Source organism: Lepisma saccharinum, chromosome 2, assembly GCF_977018435.1.
Source record: "Lepisma saccharinum chromosome 2, izLepSacc3.1, whole genome shotgun sequence".
NCBI classification, from domain to species: domain Eukaryota; kingdom Metazoa; phylum Arthropoda; class Insecta; order Zygentoma; family Lepismatidae; genus Lepisma; species Lepisma saccharinum.
Window position 1 is genome coordinate 99,612,081 of NC_139230.1, and position 23,065 is coordinate 99,635,145.

Below are 23,065 nucleotides of genomic sequence, written 5' to 3' on the forward strand. Positions count from 1 at the left end.
TATTCTTAGGGCCATGCACACACTTTCTAACATTGTTGCCTGATATTAAAATAAGCGAAAACACACTGCTATGCTTAATAAAAATAAACATTCATTCATTGCCAGATTGTACACCTGTATAGATCGAAGTTCATAAGCCTCGTCCATCTCATTCCAGGGACTGCATATTTTGTATACAGTTTATAGTGGTATCACAACACAGGTTATAACTCATTATTAAGTCTGTTAAAAAAAATCGTCAGTCCATATCAGAATTCTTGCTGTGAAATTTTTATGATGTTTGACCTAAACAGGATTCGAATCCCTGAGGAAGCCAAGTACTGAGCTTTTGCATTCCACATTAGCAAAACCTTTCTATTTATAACCTCAATTTACTAATTGGAAAATTCCCCCTTAGTCAACCAATTAGCACATTTACATGACCTTCTATAGAGGAAGAGGGGCGGGGGGGGGGGGCTTGACATTTCCGAGCCTGTATTATTGATGTGACATTCTTAACAGGTTAATTCCCACATATAGCTGTAAGTGCATCAATCTTTACGCAAACACATAGGAATGTTTGGAATGCAAAAAAATTATCTTGACAAAACAAGTAATCGTGAAATTCATTTTAACCAAGCAATCAACACAAATCTCTCTTTCTTATAGAGAAAAAGGAAGGACATAACATTCCCGAGACAATATTATTGATGTAACATTCTTAACAAGTCAATGCCTTAAGGTTTACACACATACATAAGCGCATCAATCTCTACACACACACACACACACACACACACACACACACACACCCATACGTGTAAACGTGGTCTTATAAGGCCCGAGTGAGTGTACATATGTTGTGGGAACCACTATAATTTGATAAATTAGCATAATGAAGGTCATTTTAAAATGTCGAGACCATGCATGCGATTACAAATACCACCGTGGTTTTTGAAAATTATCATTTATGCAGTTTTCCTCACGAAAAAATGGTTACTATTCTTGTTGGAACCTGGTACCAATATCACCTGTCTAATTTACGTGTTGTAATTTTTAATACAATTGCATCCGTTGTGGTTACCAATCAATATTGCAAAACCCGTCCAACCAATCACAATTCTTGTAGGTCACATGATTTCCTCCTGTGTGTAAGCAGCTACGTTCCATACCGAATTGGGCAATAAGTTGTGAAACGCGCTTTACAGCGTCGTATCTGTCTCGGCGCAGAGCATTCGGAAGGGGGAGGGGGAAAAGAAAGAGTTCCTTTCGCGGCGGAGTTAGGAAGGGATTAACTGCTCCGCAGTCAGTGGCGTACTTAAGGGTTTTTTGCCCCACTGTGGAATTGAGAAAATAATCACATTTACCTTAATCGCTGACTCTTAATTTTTACTTTGCATACTTTTTTGCGTTGTTTGAAGATTTCAGAAATCAAAGCAGACTTGTGCGGTCTATCATGCCGCAACGGTGTGAACTTTATTGGCACGCTACCAAGCGAAAAGCAATAGGTAACAAGCGACAAGAGATACGTATCGCTTGGAAGTGAACCCTCAGTAATCAATTCGACCTTTCGCATCGATGCGACAGGGAAAGCTGCAAATGTCGCTTTCGGCTCGATGCATTAGGTTTTTCGCGCATTAGCGGTGAATTTTTTGCTTTAGATTGAAGTCGCCAGTGTTCATGGGCGTCCGGAAGGGGGGGCCAAGGGGGGACGTGTCCCTCCTGGAAAATGAAAGTCAACCAAAAATTATATATTTCACACATACGATTTCATTTCAGCCACAATAAAATGTGTTAATTAATGCACGAACATGATAAATTCAAATTTCAGCAATGTTTTTTGAGGGAACATTGGGGAAATTGTGGTTTATTTGCCCCCCTGGAAAAAAATACCTTCCTTGCCCCTCCCTGGAAAAAATCCTGCTGACGTTCATGCCAGTGTTGCCTGTCGATTATCATCTGCCACTTGTCGCTTCGATCTGAAGTCTCCTTGAAGGGGGTCAGGGGAAGAATTCTGACGGAGGCGACAAGCGACAGTGTGCTTCAACATCGACAAGAGACACGGGTCCCTTTTGTCTTGTAGACTAAAACATTCACCGCCCGTGCACGACAAGTGGAGGCGTCACGATGCACAACATTGATAAAGTAGCCAGTTTGAGTGACACAACCAAGCGACATGCAATATTTGCAGCTTACCGTGCTGTATCAGTTCCAAACGTTGCATTGATTACCGAGGCTTGTCGCTTGTCGCTTTCGCTTCGGTCTGGAATCTGCTTAAACGGCATAAACGGCAGGCGACTAGCGACATGGAGATTTTATACCAAAGCGACAAGCGACAAGAGACATTAGACCATTCAATATAAGGCAAAACATTCACCGCGCATGCGCGAACAAAAGTACGAAGCGACATCATGCACGGTATTAACAAAACTGGCCAATCAGAGCGACACCTGCATCCTGTCGTGTCGCTTCTGTTCGAAGGGTTCAATTCATTACTGCTGGTTCGCTTCCAAAGGACACGTGTTGGTTGTCGCTTTCGTGTGAAATCTCCCATACAAAGCAAAAAAGCTGCAAACGGCAGACGACAAGTGACAGGCGACAAGCGACACGGAGAATTCACACAGAAGCTATAAGCGGCAAGCGACACTAGCACAGTTAGTTTAAATTCAAACATTCACCGCGCATGAGCTAACACGGTATTGAGAAAACTGCCTAATCAGAGCGACACATGCAACTTGTCCTGTCGCTTTCTAAATTCTGGTTTGCAAGTTAAGCGTGTCACGTGCCGCTCGCCTCTGAAAGCTACACCAAGCCATTGTTTTATTCAATTCTCCTCAGGGAAGGAAGAGAATGCTTATCAAATACAGTCTCCGCAGATCATTTGCGAAGCCACTCATTATATTTGAAACTATATTTTTTGTGCACATTCAGCGTGCACTATAATCTACTGAAGCGGCCCAAACGAATTATTCGCTGGAACTAGGATCTCACTTTCTTCATCGTTGTGAAGGGTCACTCGCAATAGAATTGTTACGATTTTATCTCTCCGGTTGAGAACAGAATTTGGAGACTATAGTCCACAAAAAATTTACTTCTGTTGGAGTTATTAGATTGGGGGAGGAGGGTGGTGCTTCAGATGGCTGTTCCATGTAGACTGTACATTTGAACAAGAGGAGCAAAGGAAAAGTAACTTATTTAATTTATTTGTAATATGAATTAAGTGCTAATTTACCAGAAGTCCAGTACGGTAAAACTATCCAAGCATATAATGGTGTGAGTCTTAATGAACATTTTAATTAAACATTTCTTTTAATTAAACATTTCTTCACAAACTGATTCAATATTGAATAGGGCAGTGGTTCCCAAAGTGTGCTCCTTGGCGCCCCGGGGTGCGATAATTTCACTGAAATGCCACTTACTTGTTAGTGTACTGATGGTTTTAGATATGATTGTTCCAAACATTTGCTTATTTAGTCCTTTTTACATAAACACTGTTTCTGAATATGAAATATGTGCTTATTTTTTAACATAAGGCAAGCAACCTAACAACACTAACTTAGCGTTGCAAGTTTTAGATAGGCCTATGCCTACATTCTGACTTGGGCGTCGCGGAAAAAATTTAAAACTACAAAGTTTGGGATCCCCTGAGATAGGGCATAATTGTAATAATGAATGATTGACGTATAAACTTGTTGTGAAGCGTACAGAAATGTTTGTTTCGCGAATAGAGCTAACAATAAAAAGTTTTATAAATCTCATTCCTTGCAACCACCCAATCACAGTAACTGTTCATCACCTGACCTCTACTTCCACGTCACCCGTGAAGTTTGCTGGTGTATCTTTGCGTCCTATCACCTAGACCACAAGCATTTCGTTTTCGCGCCTTTTTTACCGGACGCCCGGTTCTTTCTTACTTCGGTAGTTCATCTCTTAGTCAAGTAGGAGGGGTACGAGTACACCTAAGGCCTCCCCGATGGCCCAGTCGACCTCCTTGGCGGAGTGGTTAGCACAGCGCGCTACGACGCCAGGGGTTCCGGGTTCGAGTCCCGGGTAAGGCATGGGTATTTGTGTTTGTCCAAATGAGAAAAAATGAAAATTGAGAATAACCGAGAAATGAAAATCTTGAGAATATAATGAAAAAAGGGGGATACTTCCGGTTAGGGGTATTCTTTAAAAAAAAATGGCATAGTGGTTGCTTCGTCGCCTTGTAATCAAGGGGTCCCAGGTTCGATACCTGGTGGATGCACTTCGTGGTTTGGATTCCACTTTAAACTGTAGGTCCAGTCCCGATTAGCCTTAATGTACATATAGCGGACGTAAAACACCAACTCAAACAAACGAGTTCCACCTGCACCAAAAGCAAGCATACAGTCAAGAAGTTTAAATATCGTACGTCTTCATGTCGTTACCCAGTCTCAAACGCAGGATAAAAAATAACCCTTTTTATCACCTTGCTACCTCCATATCACAAACACGTCACCCTTGCAATACGCAACCACGATTAAGAAAGAGAAAAGAACCAACGTTCTCGAGGCCGAGTTGGGAGAAGTATATTATTGGTAAATAATCATATCGTAGAGTCACGGACACTTCTGTGCTGTAGCAACACTATTAACTTTCAACGGAATCATTACTACCCAGAAGTATCCGTGACAGCACAACCGTAAACTGATGTTGCGTTACATTTTTTTGGAATGTCGACTAAAAAACTCTCATAACATGTCGCAATAAAACAAGTGGCTTCACCAAAGTGAGGTAGAGACGAACACATCATTATTCTGCACTGTTATCTCAAGAGTCCGATATTAGCAACAGAGGGAGACATTTCTTAGTCACAAGAAATGCTTTCAATTAATTACTTATAAAAAGTAGACGGTGTCGTCTTGGCAGAACATAGACTCAAATACAAAAGCACAAGAAGCTAACTGTCTCAATTATATACGGTCTAGTTTTATTATTGTGTGTAGTTTTACCAACTAACCTTGAAAGAGACAATTTGGATCGACGTACACACGGAACATTTTCAACCAATGGCAGCACAAAACATGTCGCTACTAATACATAGTGCAACAAGCCTTCGAGCATACAATGAACAATCTCTATTTTATGGTGGTATTTTAAGACTTTAGATTTGAATGTCGTTGGAAAGGTGTAGAGCTCTTAATACAAAAAATACTAATAAATAATATGAATGTGAAACATGTAAGGGTAAAGTAAAGTGCATTACAGCGTTGTATGGATGTAGTTGTAAGGAGCCACATATTATATCTCACTTAATGTCCCACTATTTTGGAACATTTCTTGATTTAGGGCAATTATTTGGAAAATATTGACCGTCGACGAAACTGCTATGCCTGCAGTCATCTGTATAAGACACAGAAAATTTCAGTCCGGATACGAGTGCATCAGCTCAATCTATGGCGTAAACTCGTTCTGACTCTTGTAATTGTTATTCAGTCCAGATTTGAAAGCACCACTGATGCAAGGCTTCTTGTTGAGTGAGCGTGTCATCAATTTCTTTTCCTCCCTCCTAATTTATGATGGCGGGCCTCATGCAAAAAGTGCATAATTTTAAAGAGTTGAATGTTGCATGAACGTTTACTACACCCTAGCTGAGAAATGATGACTACAATGACAGAAATATATTAATGTTGCAACAAAGTTATAATTGAGAAATTACAACATCTTGTAACTTGGATATCTAGAAAAGTATTACAAGAAAGTTTGAACATTGTATTTTTGACTTTATTAAAACGTGATGAAAATGTAGGAACATTTTTATTAGATTCTCGTGTTTATAGTAAAAAATACAATTAATACCTTCTATTTAAAATATTCTGGCACAATATGTATTGGGCCTCCCCGATGGTTCAGTGGTAGCGTCGTCGCCTTGTAATCAAGGGGTCTTAAGAAATCTTGTTAATAATAAATTGAGATAGGATTATTTGTGTGTAAAATATTTGTGTTTCACATAAGAAAGTGAAAAAAAAACTGTACTGTTTGATCGGGGGAGCAGACTTTTCCGTTGCAGCTGTAAGGGATTAAGGGATTAGCGAGCTAGCGATAAGTAGGTCAGTGGTACAAACATGGTTCGAACGTCGATATCTCCTTCTCAGGACGAAACAGCCGAAATAGGCTGGAATAAAATACTTGAATGTTGCGGCAATGAACTTCGTTATGAGGGGACAATAGAATGTAGTTTTTGTAAAAAGTGGTACCATAAATATTGCGCGAAAATGAGCGAAGAAGAATTTACGAAATTTGAGTTGCTTAGAAGATTATTTTTTTTCCAATATGCTGCGCACTGTCAGAAAAGGAAAGTAAAATTGCACAGGGTGTTCAAAAATTAACTGAGGAGAATAAAGAGAGCGTTAGCCTCACGACACTTTTATTATTTATGAAGCAGAGTAGAGAAGAGGATAGGCAAGAGCAGCTTAAATTTAGAGAAGAGGATAGCTTTGGCTGCAAGTCGTCTCACTCTCTTGACTTTAAGTTTAGAAAGATCCGACCATTAAAATTAAAATTTCGAGACTGCAGGGGAGACATTGTTTTCATTATTATTATAATGGTTGATTCTACATTCTTAATTTTTTGTGGACGCATTTGGAGGTGTTCATGCACCACTGACAACCCCCGTGCTCACTCCTATGCCCTCACATATCAATTTTAATTTGCTTCATATGTACAAGATGATGTTTGAAAGTGTGTTAATATCGGGTGTCTAATAGAGCAAAGAAAATAAATTTTACACTGTTACTCTTCTTTGTACTCATAATATATATATATATATATATATATATGTTACTGGTACTCCCTTTTGGCTTAGTGGTAACGTCGTCGCCTTGTAATCAAGGGTTCGCGGGGGGTTCGATAACCAGTTGAGTCATAAAACGGTTCGGATTCCAGTTTAAACTGTAGGTCTAGTCCCGATTAACTATACTGTATGTAAAGTGGACTTAAAACACGAACTCGATCAATCTATCAATTTGTTTATTGAAAGGTTCTATTCGGAAAGGAACAAAGCGTTTTCGTTACTTACGAAAAATTATCCAACTTTAACCAACAGAATTATAATCGAGACGTTGTTTTATATATCTCGGTTATGACTTCCTGCAAAAGTTAAAGTATGTAATGATTGTTAAACGTCGGTCGACTCATTTTCTTAGCACAATAAATTCGGCTTCGAATTCCTATGTCAATTTCATCTGTCGTATGTGTCAAATAAGTAATTAATTAGAACCATATATATATATATATATATATATATATATATATATATACAGGGTGACTGGTAATTCGATGTATTCCCTGAAAGGGGTTAAAGTAGAGACAATTTGCAATAAATTTGACCATATGATACCCCGTCCGAAAATTAGTAGTTTTCGAGATAATCGAATTTCAATTGTTTTTTTAAAAAAATGACAATTTTCCACATAAAAAGATCAATTGAGAAAAAAACTGCTCATTGTATGGAACTTATTTCAGCGTTTTCTGATAGCTAACAAATAAGTGGTTCCTTTAAAAAAAAGTTTTTCCCAAATAACAATCACATGTAAGTAACGGGTGGGTCTAAACTTACAAGTGATGATAAAAAAATGCACTCTTAGTTTACTTGGCAACGTATTAATAAAAAAAATGGTATGACACGAAGCGTACAAATTACTTAATTTACTTCCTTGAGTCATCAGCTATCCAACAAGGTACAAATGTTGCTAACATTCACATTTGTGTACAAGAAATAATACTTCATTCATCTTCATGTGCATGGAAACAATGAACAATACAATTAAAGAACATTACACGTCTTGCTCAAAGTGGGCACCTCCGTTACGAATGCAGGCACGGAGGGTTTTACGGACATTTGGTCTCGTAACTCGTGATGTGATGGTGTCCTTGATGTGTTGACCAGCTGTTGAGATCCCCTCCCTGAGCTCTTCTTGCAAGTTTACCGTTGTCTTGTCATGTGGCTCCAAATGTAAAAGTCGCAAGGCGTGAAATCGGGGGATCGAGTCGGCCAGCGAATCGGACAGCCTCGGTCAATCCATTTCTTTGGGTAATTTTCATCCAGCCATTGTCGCACGCCCAGGCAGAAGTATGGATGGGCGTCATCAACAATCATTTGATCCAGCCATTTTTCCTGTCCCAAATCTTAAATGGCATCACTTATGAACATTTTTTGAGGAACGGGATGGCAATGTTGTTGGAGGATGTGCCTCTAGCTACAAGATGTGACATGATTTATCAGCATGATGACTGCCCAGCTCGATCCCCCGATCGATTTGACGCCTAGCGACTTTTACATTTGGAGCCACATGACAAGACAACGGTAAACTTGCAAGGAGAGCTCAGGGAGGGGATCTCAACAGCTGGTCAACACATCAAGGACACCATCACATCACGAGTTACGAGACCAAATGTCCGTAAAACCCTCCGTGCCTGCATTCGTAACGGAGGTGCCACTTTGAGCAAGACGTGTAATGTTCTTTAATTGTATTGTTCATTGTTTCCATGCACATGAAGATGAATGAAGTATTATTTCTTGTACACAAATGTGAATGTTAGCAACATTTGTACCTTGTTGGATAGCTGATGACTCAAGGAAGTAATTTAAGTAATTTGTACGCTTCGTGTCATACCATTTTTTTTATTAATACGTTTCAAGTAAACTAAGAGTGCATTTTTTTATCATCACTTGTAAGTTTAGACCCACCCGTTACTTACATGTGATTGTTATTTGGGAAAAACTTTTTTTTAAAGGAACCACTTATTTGTTAGCTATCAGAAAACGCTGAAATAAGTTCCATACAATGAGCAGTTTTTTCTCAATTGATCTTTTTATGTGGAAAATTGTCATTTTTTTAAAAAACAATTGAAATTCGATTATCTCGAAAACTACTAATTTTCGGACGGGGTATCATATGGTCAAATTTATTGCAAATTGTCTCTACTTTAACCCCTTTCAGGGAATACATCTAATTACCAGTCACCCTGTATATATATATATATATATATATATATATACATATATATATATATATATATATATAAAGAGACAATAAACATATCATTTTGGGGGCAGGGGGTAGCTACTGACTGCATTTACGCACAGTATCGGCAGTATTAAGAAACAAAGATTGGTAATTGCTTTGGTAATATATCAAAAGGTTGATTTCTGGTTAAATATTTTTTTACTATTTCGTTGTTGTTAATTTTATCGGAAGAGAAAATTCTTACACTCCGCAGAAGAGAAATCATGTATTAATTTCCGAATCATAATCACCATTTTATATCATATGCATATCATTAACATTCTTCTGTTACGCCTTGCATGTATCCTGCAGCGAACGACGGAAACCTGTCAAAATACTTCATCACAACCAAAGCAGTGGTTCAAAGGCCACGACTGTAGAAATGAAGGTTCCTCCGAACGTCTGTTTCAGGCGTCAAAGAGACTGGAGTTGTCTCGCTGAGAGCTCGAGTTTCGGTTTCGCTTGTAAGTGAGTGAACACTTATATACACAAGCAACAGTGGCGTGTGCATGGGGCAATTAGTTGGGAATACAGTACTCCTAATATGGTTCAAGTTCGCTGTAAAATTAACTTCAACTGCAAATAAAGATGGCGAAATAGTGTAAATGTTGTATGCTATCGCAATTGTCCCCAATGACGTAGTGGTAACGGTATCACATATAATGATGTGGTCCGGCGTTCGATCACCATTACAGCCTCAGCGGCTGTTTCCATTGTATGACATTCAGCCAACAACGTCCCCCACAATTATTTAAGCGAAATCACACCCATTGCAATGATTCCGACAAACGTTTCGGAGCGTGTTGTAAACACACTTGAAGGTGCAAATATAACGATTATATTCTAAATGTAGTCATGCATTTTGTTTAGTCTCTTAACAGTGGGGCGTTACCCCCTCACCCCCTATACGCCTTCATGGCGTAGTGCTAAGCACTGGGAAGCACTTTACCTTTCTTTTACCTCTTAACAATGACCATACTATCTATCAGACTAGATAAAACGATGTGTAGGGCTTCACACACCCTTCAATCGCGGCTAATTTGGAGGTGATGGTGATGTGATGTGAACAAGAAAAAGCATTGATTCAATATTAACATATTATTTTGAGGTTTAGAGAATGATAAAATATGTGTAAAACTCGTGCAATTGGTTCTCTTTTTTTCAATGATGATAATTTTGCAATTATTGTAATTATTACATAACTGCACCTAATATAAACTACAAAGGAAGAAATTATTCATTAGAAAATAGTTTCTTGAATTTTAATGTTAAAAAATATCAATATCTATTCATGTCAATGATTAGGAACGACCTACTAAGAGCACAGACTTTCATGAATGACTAGCATGTGAGTCAACATGTGAAAACATCGTTACGAGTAGAACCCAGTATACAGAGCCCCCTGGTAGCAGCAGATTTTTCATTTATACTTTAGGAAAGTTCAAGTTTCTGCTTCTCATGTACTAGTCCATGCATGCTAAATATTGAGGACAGAGTGATGAAAACAATTCTCCCCTCTTTCTTTGTTGCCACTAGCGTTTTAGGTGAGAATATTTACGTTTTGAACGCAGAGTTTCCCCCTCCCCTTGTAGGAATAATGCGGCGAATTCAGCAGTCTTTCAACAACCATCCCTCCACCCTCTGTGATGTCTCAAACTTACACTATATATAACCTTCAAGTACATTAACTTGACATTTGTGTGAAAATGTAAAACATTTTACCAATATATTTTAGGTAGCCTTACTGTGCATAAAGTGAACACCAAATCAACCAACAACCAATATATTTTAGGCGAACCTAACTACAAATATTTAATTTTCGATAGTTGTAACTGCGAAAGTCAGCTAAAGCAAGACATTTAATCCACCATCATGCAAATATCATTTATTTTGTTTTAACGGTTATCCCAACGTTAGCATTTTTCACATGTCCCTTTGTAAGCAAGGGGATCTGTGTTCGATGGAGGCATATAGTGTTATGATTCAACTTTAAACTGTAGGTGTCCACTATGACTAACCTATTTGTACATAAAGTAGATTTAAAATAAAACCTCAAGTTAATTACCTGATTTTTCTAAGTTTTTAGGACAAGAACATTACTCGGAACGAATTATTCGGAAATCCTCGTAACTCCTTATCGTTCTTAAATTTTACAGTGATTTTATAATTGTCTTTTATAATCCTGTAATATTGTATATTTCCCAGTGTTGAAATCTTTCTATACATATATAAATGATGGACTAAGAACGATGTCACTTTCTAATCAAGGTTTTTATTAAGGGCAAGGTCCGTAAAGACTTTCTCCTACCCCGCTTGAAGTATATTTACGTTTATTTTAAGCGTATTTCTACGTAGTAGGTTAATCGTTAATGCGCATTAATGGTAGAATCAGAACGAACACGATGACATATTCATTCCTTACCCGGGATTCAAAAGTAGGGCTTTAGCTTCGTAGCCACTTCTTCATGGAGCCCGGAAGGTAAATAGTGAACACATTTTATTACATTATTTTTAGCGTCGCTTTTTTCACTTTTGGCTAATCCAAACGACGAAGACGAGTAATAATAAGTAGTTGTATTTACGGTGGGGACAGGACCGGAAAGTATGAACCCCCCTCTGGCAGATTTGTCTACACTTAAAACTAGCTCAACATGCCTACATGAGCTTTTTGCTCAAGTGTGGAACCCCGTCTAATCCAAGATTTTTGTAAAAAATGCCCTCGGGAATTTCTCGGAAAGTATGAACCCTCTCAGATTGATTTGCCTACACTTACAAAAGGCACTTCTGTGAGATTGTTGTCCATAAACTTGTCAAAAATATGCCCCTCTTGATATTTTTTTTGGCCACACTTAAAATTAAGCCAAGATGCTTATAAGAGCCACCCATACACACACACACACACACACACACACACACACATTTATTTCTGGTTTAAGTTCAATTGGACACCAGGCTCAACTTGTATATCTAGCATTAAGATAATGTAATTCTTCTAGAATTGTTCTGTGACTCTCTCATTTCTTACATCATAAACATATGATTTTTCACCTATGAGAATAACACTACATATGGTGTCATCAGGGAATGCCTCATGGAATTCACAGATAATTTTAATGTTTGTCCTGTCATTCACCACAACTTGTTTTCTTTTTGAAGTGTTGATGACAAACATGGGCCTCTGTGCTTTGAATTCATCTGGTGTGTAATACATGTCAGTATTGCCAGTAGTGACCCTTTTGTATGCTGTAAATGCCTCATATAATTTGAGGAAATCATCCTTGGAAATGTCTAAATTATAATTTTCCCTAGGAAATACCTCATTTCTGCCATTTTTAAGATATATGTTCTTGATGTTGCAGTTATCAAATCTACTTGAATTTTTTTCCTGATTGTTGTGTCTTCCAGTCTGAAACAGTACCACCACAAAATCCGGCATGTCATATTGTATACTGGAGAATGAATTTGTAGCATCAAACTCATAATAAGTACCAGATGCGGGCTTCTGTACACATTGATATGTATAAAATTGCAGAGGTACTTGTGGATTTTTTATTATATCTGCTTTGTGTTTAAGAGCATAACTGGCCTCATATTCAACAACCGGGATTCTTAGCTCCATAGTCTGAATAATGCATTTGCCTGCATCTGGTAAGGTATTAGGCAGAGCTTCTCCTGTAGAATTTAATGTACTGTACCTCATCAAGGCATTATTATCATTGGCAGCTCTTCTAAATGTGATTCTTAAACCACCCTTCCACATAATATCTTGTAATCTGAGAAGAATCCTGGCAATAGGCGCATAGGAAACAATACAGTGTGGCTCTTAGATATAATTTTATCACCAGCCTCAAATCCACCTATTTGGCAGTAAGAAGCCTCGGTTTTGGATAATTTTAGTGTGGCCAAAGCTGTGGAGGTAATGCCGGGATAATCCACTCTGTTTATAACAACCCCATGCTTTCTGATCTCAATTTCAGAGAACAGATGCGGCACAAAATTGTCTACCAATCTTATATTTGAATTTGCCGGATAATCTGTTCCATCGAGCTTTACAACATCAAATTTGATGTATAGATCTGCTCTGTGAGGGTGTATAAAGCCATCCCCTACATCAAGATCAACCTCAATCTCTGTGTTGGGTTGATTTAAATTTGCAAATGTCCTCCTGTTTGGGGGGAATGATTGTAGCTCATAACTCTCAATATTTTCCATTTTTTTTGTATGTATTTTTATTTAAATATTAATCTCTATGATTGCAGTTGTTGTGGCTCCAGCAAAATCAACTAATTCTTCTTTTTCATTAGTGACCATCAATTCAATATAATCTATTCTATTATGGCACACAGGAAAATATAATGTTGGGGATGGAGTGTAGATGATTGGCTCCATAAATTCAGAATTAGGTTTAAATGTTGCAATGATGCCAGTTTGTTTGTGAGTGCCTATGCCATTTGATTTGGTGATCATACCCTCAGCCACATTACAGTGAATATTCAGAGTCTCTATGGCTAAGAATTTAGGTATATTCATAGCAGTGTGTTTGATGGCCGGTTCAAGTTTTGTGTTGTTCTCAAAGCCTAACAGCTCTCCTATAGTACCCAGATCCACTGTTTCTGTAGCAGATACAATCTCTACTCTGTGAGTGACAGAATTTTGACTTAACACTATACCTCTGGGTAATTGAGCATTTAGAGTGGACAGATTATATTGCCCTGGAGTGATGACAATTTTTTGATCCCCTACTGCAATTTTGTTGTTGTGGTGTGTAATATTAGGGATGAAGTACATGCCATAAAATGCTCTGAGAGCTATTGTTTTGGGATACACTATGTCATCATGTAATTTGAGTTTCAATATTGAATTTTGGCTGGTGAGATGGAATACCCCCATGATGTTTCAGATACAACAGGGCTTTTTGAAAATTTTCAATTGATGGTTTATTTATTTGAGACATATATCTAAGAACAGATAAACACAAATGTCCACAATTAACATCTTTGAAATTTTGAACACGGGTATTATTGTAATAAAGATTAGCTGATTTTATATATTTTATTAAATTTTCAGGTGGAACACCTCCAAATGAATCAAACACAAATGCCTCATTGTTTAAATATTTAAGATAACAAATCCAGTGAGTGCCCTGATTTTTGTACTTATCCAAATTAACAATGCCACACTCTTTGTTGAGTGGTTGTTCTGGTAAAGAATCAGACATGTACACACCTCTAAAATTTTTGATGCCCAGTGGCTTGATTAAAGCTTCAATATCTTGGTTTGTAAGCGGCTCTTGTTTTTTTTAAACTTATTCATGGCTCTCTTAACACCTTTGCCTTGTTTCTCCATGGCCAGGTTATGGCGCCTCTGCTCATCTAATTCTGCCCTATTTTTCTTGGCATCTATTACTGTTTTTGCTATGGCAGCTGATCCCCCGGCCAAGCTCCCCACAGCCCCGAGAGCAGCTAAGATGGCAGGGATGGTAAATATGAATCCCCCCACATGTGATTTTTTTCTTGATTGCTGTAATTTTTTTAATTGGGGGGTACTAAGCAACAATTTCATACCATGTCCCTTTGCAATACAAGATTTTTTTTTCTTGCGCTGCTTTTGGTCAAAAGGCTATCAATAGGCCCAAGAGATTTGAGACCTGCATAAGGTATTTGATACATAACACCCTTGGCCTTCATTGTAGGTTTATTATATACATATTCACAACCCCCACCCCAGTTTTTGTTTGGTGCTCATAGCTATGGTGGTTCCCAATGCTGCTATTTTTTCACTTAAAGAAGCATCTTTGCTTACAAATCTACCAAATGCAGCCTCTTCTAATTTCTTGTCTGCAACATGTCTCTTGTCAAGATCAGAATGTGTGTTGTATGCTATGTCATGGTCTCTACAAGCAGCATCTAGAGGATTAACACCAGGATCACCTCTGTTTAATCTATGGTCCAGTTTTGTGCCTGGACCACAATACTGATAGCCTGGAATATGTAGTTCAAATGGCAGCTTGTTTATAATGTCATTAACCAGGCCCCGACCCTCAGAAATATTCCAAAATTTAGGTGGTAGAGTATTAATAATTTTTATAAGATATCCAATCCCCTTAGTGTCATTCACTATAAAATTAGATAATTTGGTGCTTATCATGTCCATAATTCCAACCTTTTCATTGTAAAAATTGTGGTTCCCAGCATTTTCCTCCCCAGCTATCACCAATAACCTATCTACAAGTTTCCTGACATCATCAACCCACACAAATTCTTTGGGCAGGGTGTGGTATTGTTTGATTCCACTGCCAGTCTTAATTTGTGACCATATGGGCTTGATTAAATTATTGTATTTTGCCCCACTGCTAGACTTGACTCTTTTTTGTGTGGGATCATTGTTCTGGTATAGAGCATCTGATTTTATTAATATTTCTTTGTAATATTCATAATCTTGATCTGTATAGCTGCCAGGCCTTTTCCGAGTCATCAATTCCCACAATCCAGGTGTGCCGGGGTACTTAACAAAAGCACCTTTTTCTCCGAGACGAGATTCTGAATATACAATTATATCATCTCCCATAAATGTTACTCTGAAATTGCCAATTCTATGTATAATGCTACCATCAAGCTCTGTGTCAGCATATAAGCCAAAGACCTCATCTTTGTTGTCTTTAGGTGTGCTTAAATATTTTTGAGCAAGAAGACCCAATTCAATAGGATCCTGAGTAGCTTCAATTCTTCGAGGAGCAATAGGACTAGGTGTATGAATACTGGAAAGTGGGGTGAATGGATAATCTAATATGTTCCTTGCAGCTACAGGTACAAGCTCTGTGATCAAATTTTGATTTTGCTCTGTAACAGTTTTGATATTTTTACCTAATTCACCAATAGCATCAATTATGGGCTGTTCTGTTTGTTTGTGTTTTTCATAAATTCCTCGGTTCTCTGATTTCCATCCCTTAAATCTTTTTACAAGATAATCTCTTAATTTAAGATCATCAATGATTGGCCTTTTCATGGTTATTTATATATGTTTCAATGTCTAGAAAATTGTTGATTTTATTTCTGTATTTGCCGCTATTGGGTTTTCTTGTCATATCAATTGTGACAAACCCATAACTGTCCTGGTTCCAGCACCTACTGCAAAACTTGGAAAAATCATTGTAGCTCAAGTCCCCACCTACATATTCATCATGTATGTGTTTGAGGTTGGTATGATCTTGATGAAACACACATATAAAATTGCTGTTGTCTCGGATCAGCTGCTTCGGAATTTTAGAAAAAGTCTGTGCCAGGTAGAAACAATCAATGTTTTTGTGTCGGCCCTGTGTAAAGAAATTTCTAACCTTGTTTTGATTATCCAGTATAATGTCATCAAACACAACAACAGAATTATCGAGACATTCATGAAGTGGCTTAACATCTGGTTCAAAAGTGGCTATATCCAATCCATGATATAGCTTCATCAGCTGCTGATATTTTAATTGTTCCAAGCTCTTAGAGAAGATATACAAGTGCCTGTTTTTCCAGTCTAACCAGTTGGGTGCCAATAAAAAATTATCAATCATTAGTGTAGTTTTACCACAAGCAGATGGCCCAACAATAAGACACCTAATATTATCAGGCAGCAAGTTGCCATTTCTCTTATTCTGTTGTTCAGGTTCTGGCAGCCTTTTTATAACATCCCAGGTGTTCATATTATTATTTTGTTTGCATCGATCCAGCTGTGTTCTGGGAGTCCTAGCCATTTGACAAGTAACTTGTTGCCTTTTCTGCGGATGATTTTTTCTATGAGATATGTGTCAGGCTGTTTAGTTTTGTTGAGTTCTTCTTCATAGAACCTGCCTTTGAGAATTTCTCCTCGGTGGTCTTTTATTATATATGTGTTAAGGGTCCCGGGTTTAATTTGAACCACTGTAAATAATTCAGTGCTCCAGTTTCTTGTAAAGCCTCTTTTGAATAAGTGCTTATATTTGCTGATTCTTACTTGATCACCAATCTTGTATTTGGCCTTTCTTGTTGTTGACTGGTATCTAGGATAATAAACAGTCCTGATCAATTTTTGCTCATCAGATGAAGTTACTTCAGAGGGTTTCATGTTTATTGTGGAATGGACCGAGTTGTTATATTTATGTAGAAGTTCTGGAAGAATATTAATCCATTTATAATTACCTTGGAGGGTAAATTGTTTATACATAAGATTTTTTAAAGTTTTGTTGAATCTCTCTACAATTGAGGCTTTGAGGTCACTGTAACTCGAGTAATGTTTTATTGCCTGGCTTTTAATAAATTGTTGAAACACTGAATTATAAAATTCTTTGCCATTATCTGTTTGCAAATAGCGCGGGGATCTTCCACTCTGATTGATGATTGTCCTGATGGCTTCTGTAACACATGCCCCAGTCTTGGATTTGAGTGGCACAGCCCAGGCAAATTTTGAAAATGTGTCTATTACAGTGAGTAGATACTTGTAGCCCTTGTTGATTTTGTCTAAGTTTTTCAACTGTCCACTTGCCATTTCAATCAAGTCGCTCTGCCATAAATCATCTATGCCTTTTCTAACTACTGGCAGTCTCTTATAATTATGTCTGGCCTGTCTGTGTAATTCATCAACAATAATTTGTCTAGACATAATATGAAAACAAGAATATTGCAACTATGGGGTGTTCAGCAGCTGATACTACAGGATTTTCTAAATATAATTTGTCCCCTATTTGTATTTTAAATTCCAAAGAGCCATCATCTTCAGCATAGGCTGTTTCTAATGTATTGGGATCTGTAAAATCCTCTAATTCTACACTGGTGATTTTTATTTTGTTATCAGCATTTGTTATTGATAAGGTGGGGTAGTGGTGTGCCTGTGGTTGAAGCCAATATTTGATCTTGATTGGTCTCAATGTGCCCCCAACAAAAAATTGGTAATAAAATTGAGCAGGGGACAGCATATATATTTTGCCACCTGGTGTAAATGGAGAATCATATTCTTTGTTGGGGATGCTGTACAATTCAAGAATTACTGTATGTTTTGGATTCTCAATTATGCCTGTTATTTCTTTTTCTGCTGTAAGCAATCTGCTTGTTACAGATTCAAGGTGCTCATTGATGGTCCTAACAACATCATCATGGCCTGGCTTGATTTTTATGTCCACAATAAGTTTCTTGTATTGTTGCACAATTTCTTGAAGCTGGGTGGCAAAAACAGACAGAGCATTTGCTTGATTGGATTCCATGGTCCCTAGCTGTTGCTTGATATTAGCTACAATTTGTTGCAAATTTTCAACAACTGCCAATTTTGAATTTTGAGCTGTAAGATCATGGACCTGTCTTCTGATATCCTCAAACAGGGCATGCAGTTCATTAATATGTTGATTGGTTGGTAGAGTGGCCACTGTCTGAGTGAGATGTTTGATCTCTGCTTGGATATTCTTGATATCTTCTGATTTCAATATCCTATTCACTGCCCTCTTAATATTTTTAAGTTCCTGTGATGTAGGAAGATTTGATACTGTATTTTGCAAAGATTCAAGTGCCAATTTTACATTGTTTAATTCAGAAGCATCAGCCACATTTTGCATAGCATTTTGGAGCAGGGCTATATCTGCCTGAGTGGGTGTGGATTGTTGTAAAATTTCAAGTTTTGTTTGAATATCATCAATCAAATGATGAAAATGAGATAGTTCAGATTCAGTGTTGAGGTTTTCAAGCTTTGTGATTTGGTGCTGGACACTAACAAGAGTATCTACAATACCGGGCAGGCGAGATTCTAGAGTTTCTTGTACATTTGCCAAATCACTTTGCACTGCTGCTATTGTACCTTCAAGATGGGTTATGGTACTTTGAATTTTTCCAAAATCTTCATATGTTTCAAGTTGCAGCTTAATATTTGCTACACTCCGAGTTATTGCACTCAAAGCATCAGAAGATGGCAAATTGTTCATAAAATTTTCAAGTGTCTCAATTTTTTCTTTAACCTCGGCTATGGCATTGTGCAGAGGATCCAGATTAGGTATTTGGAGTGATTGAATCTGTTCTTTTAGAGTGGAAATCACTAGATCAAAATCTTCTTGTGATTTTATGCTTTTGACAATTGTTTGGAGCTGTGCCTGGACATTATTTATCTGCTCTTCCAATTGTTGTTTCAATTGCTCAGAATTGGTGGCCTGGGTCTTAAATTTGGCTTGAAGAGCTGCTACAGCTTCTTCTAAACTTTGAAAATTATCTAATGTTGCCAGATCAGTATATTTTTGAAGCAACAATTTGAGTTCAGAATCAATTTTAAGAAGAGGGTCCATGCATTGTGATTGTAAATTTGTAATTTCTAATTGAAGACTGGCATTAAGTGTGGTTTGTAAAGCTTGTAAATCACTTCTTAATTTCTTGACTCTGACATCAAGCATCAGAATCTCATCACTGTGATCTTCATGCCTTGTATGGCCAAATATATCATTAGGCATTTTTGTTTAGTGGTTATTTATTATGGAGTATCTGATTCTTAATTCTATAAAAAAAGGTATAAGCTTGTCATAAGATCCAGGGACCTCAATATATAAGCAGTCACCAGCAGAAACAGTATATACAGTGCCAGAAACCATGTTTGAGTGCTTAATTCTATAAATATTTCTCCCTACTGAAATTTTAACATCACCCTCAGGGGTTGTAATAAATTGCAATTGCCCACCTACAGGTAATTGGTAATGATTTAAATTATTGTTAAATATGTACAATATTTTACCTGTTTCATCATCATTATCTGTAAATATGCTGTTCAGATGAATAATTAACAAGCCACTCAGTTTAGACAGCATATCAGAAGAGGGTTGTGGTGTTGGCAGCTCCATAATAGCCTGTTTTTTGAACCCAAATAAGTTCATAGGCATGTTTATTTATTTCAAATCATGCTCTGTAATTGGGCATTGATTGCCATTTTTCAAATCACAATGACCCCATGGTAAAGTATGTATGCCACATGATAAAATGCATCTCTTATCATCATGTGGGTCCAGGGCCACTTTTCTTACAATATTTGAAGTCAATAAGTGATCCACACTCTGAATTCTGGATTCTGATGTTTTGATTAAATTCTGGGATTTGAGGCAATTTTTATAATCTTCAAATTGGAGCTCTTTTTCAACAGTTACTTTGCCAATACCCTTGGCCTTTTTGGCAATAGCGCCACTACATGTTTCAAAACTGTACATCTTGGCCCTTAACCCAGCAAATTCCACAATAACATCACCAAGTGTCTCATCTTTTAACTTGCCAGGCACCTTTTTGTTGTGGAGTTGAATCTTTGTATGTTCACTTGTATCAAAATATTTAAACAATTCAGGCTGTGCTATATCTTTATAAACATCTTCTGTTTTAATATCAAGAATAAAACTATCCGTGTCCATGTACATCAATTTTATATTATCACCATAAAAAGGTTTCAACACATCATAATACAATGTTAACATATGTAATTTGGCCAATTCCAATATCACAGCCCCTACATAAATAGGTTTATCAAACTTAATCTTTGTTTTTTTCATGTTGAAAAGTGCCATATTTTCATCATAAATTCTTCTGTAATTGAAATTAGGCTTTGCAACCAATTTTTTGCTCAGGCTGGGGTCAGTAATTATTTTAACATCGGTATGTTTTCTGACATTTTCAATAGTTATGCCATATACAGAATTGACCATCAATTTAAACAAGGCCTTATCAAATTGGCTGTTTGCAGATGTTCGAAGCTCTGTGTTTGTATCAATGTATGGTTTCAACCATTCCGAGTGCCTGAACCTCAAAACTTTTCCAATTTTGGTCACTTGAACACTATGTTTCATCAGGAACTGGAGGAACTGGAGGTTTTTGTAATATATGACATAACCCTGTTTCGGCTCCAGAGTCATCATGAGCTTCTTCTGTTTAGAGCCAGGTGAGCACTGAACCTCGGGAATTGGGGGCAGATCAGAAAATTTATTGTGCAAATCATCAGGAATTGTCAGATCAACCTCTAAGAATAGGCCATAATTACTGTCATCAAAGTCCTGAAGATCTTCAATATTGAAATCTTCAACCCATTCAAGCCCTGCATATGGCAGTTTTTGCATCATGGCATGACCATAGAGCCTGTTTGCATCTACATACACTATATAATTTGATGGCCGTGCTGGATCATAATCAGGCATATATTTGTTATTTGCTCTGGCATATCTCTGGGAACATTGCACCATCCCTCCTCTTATACATTTCTCCATAAACAGATACGTATCTTGATCTTGGATCAGATCCAATGGCTTTTTGGTGTTAAAAAACATTGCGGCCCATGCTAGGCCCGGGGCACTGAAAAAATATATTGGATCTAGTTTATAATTTTGCATAGAAGATTTTCTGAATGCCTGCAATATATCAGCTAAGCGGGTGACATCAAGTTTTAAATATGCCATGTGATAATCACCAAATGTCTGGCATTTTAAATTGTTCCACATCAACTGGGCATGGTGATAATCTTCATCAGTGATTCCAGATCCTCTGATTTTGCTGTAAAACTCTTGTTGTGGTGGCAGAGAACACTCATCAAATTTAGAAAAATCTGTAACATAATCATATGGATATACACCCTTCCGCCTAATTAATTTCAGGTCCTGATTTGGAAACAAAGCACTTGTGATTTTGAATTGATCATCAGATAATTGAGTGGCCAGTGTAGCCAGGCTAGCAGACAGAATTCTGTATGAATCAAGAAATCTTAAGTGAATAGAAACACCATTAACTTTAATTATTTTGCTCTCATCATTTTCAGCTAAAATATTTAAATTCTGCTTGTCAAACCCCTCATATCTGATCAGATGATGGAAATCATAATTGGATGCTCCATGGCAAAATATGGGGACAAATCTTGGTCTCTTGATCTTAATATTACAGCTATTACACAGGGCCATTAAGAATTTACCATCTGTATGGGAATGGTGTTTCACCTTGTTATTTGCATCTGAAAATTCACAATCACATACCGGGCATTTTTCTGCTTTGTTGAAATCTTCAATCTGTTTCTCTGTTAAAGGCAACATGGGTTTTGATTTTAATAAGATGTTAGATGCTATGTCACGGCACTCATTTTCTATTCTATGTGCAAATTCTTTGATGGCATTTGGTCCCATGTATAAGTGTGACTCACTAGCTACACCATCCCGTATAACTATATAACAAAAGCTGGAAGGTTCATGTAGCTGGTATGGTGTAATTGAATATTCTTCAGGATCTGGATTGCAGAATGCAAGAGGTTTGAGGTTTGATTCAAAATCACAGACAATATATGCTGGGTGTTCCAACAAGGCTTCAAACTTTTTGAATTTGCAATTTTCACTTGGATTGGGCATAAGCATATGAACAGGTTTATGGTTCCCACAGTATTTCAGATGCTCAATTAACTTGTTTTTGGCAATTTCTGCACTCTCTTCACGAACCCCTTTCACCATTTTTTGACCATCAAATACAGTTAAGCATCTTCTGCACAACTTAAGTATTTTTTTATATTTGTCTAGTTGTGTTCTCACTAAAGCTTCAAGATTATGTATCAAAGTGTAATGATATGTGCCATCCCCTTCAATTAAGAGCAAATCAATCGGAACAGCAGAATCATCATCAAATGTACTGATTCTGAGAGGTTCTATCAAGCAATTGCCAGTAGAACAAATAAATACATTAATAGATAGTTGTTTGCCATTGATATTCCTGGCCCTTTTTTCAAATTTATCAATATTCTGAACAGACATTGGATATTCTAAACCCTCCATTGCCTCATCAAAATCATGTTCATGTTGTTTGTAATAAGTTATTCTCTCAGGATTCCTTGAAACTGGATACAAAGCAGCTAAAATACACCACAAAAAGCATTTCTGGTCGGTATTTTTTATATTAACCACGGCTCTTTTGTTTTTAATATTTGCAGGTAATGGCACATATGTAGATCCTTGTAATGAGCTGAATTCAGAAATATTAACATATAACTTGTGTGATGAACCGCATAGGATCCATCCAGACTCTTTTGCTGCAAATTCAGAGTGTTTAATGTTCAATTGATCCATC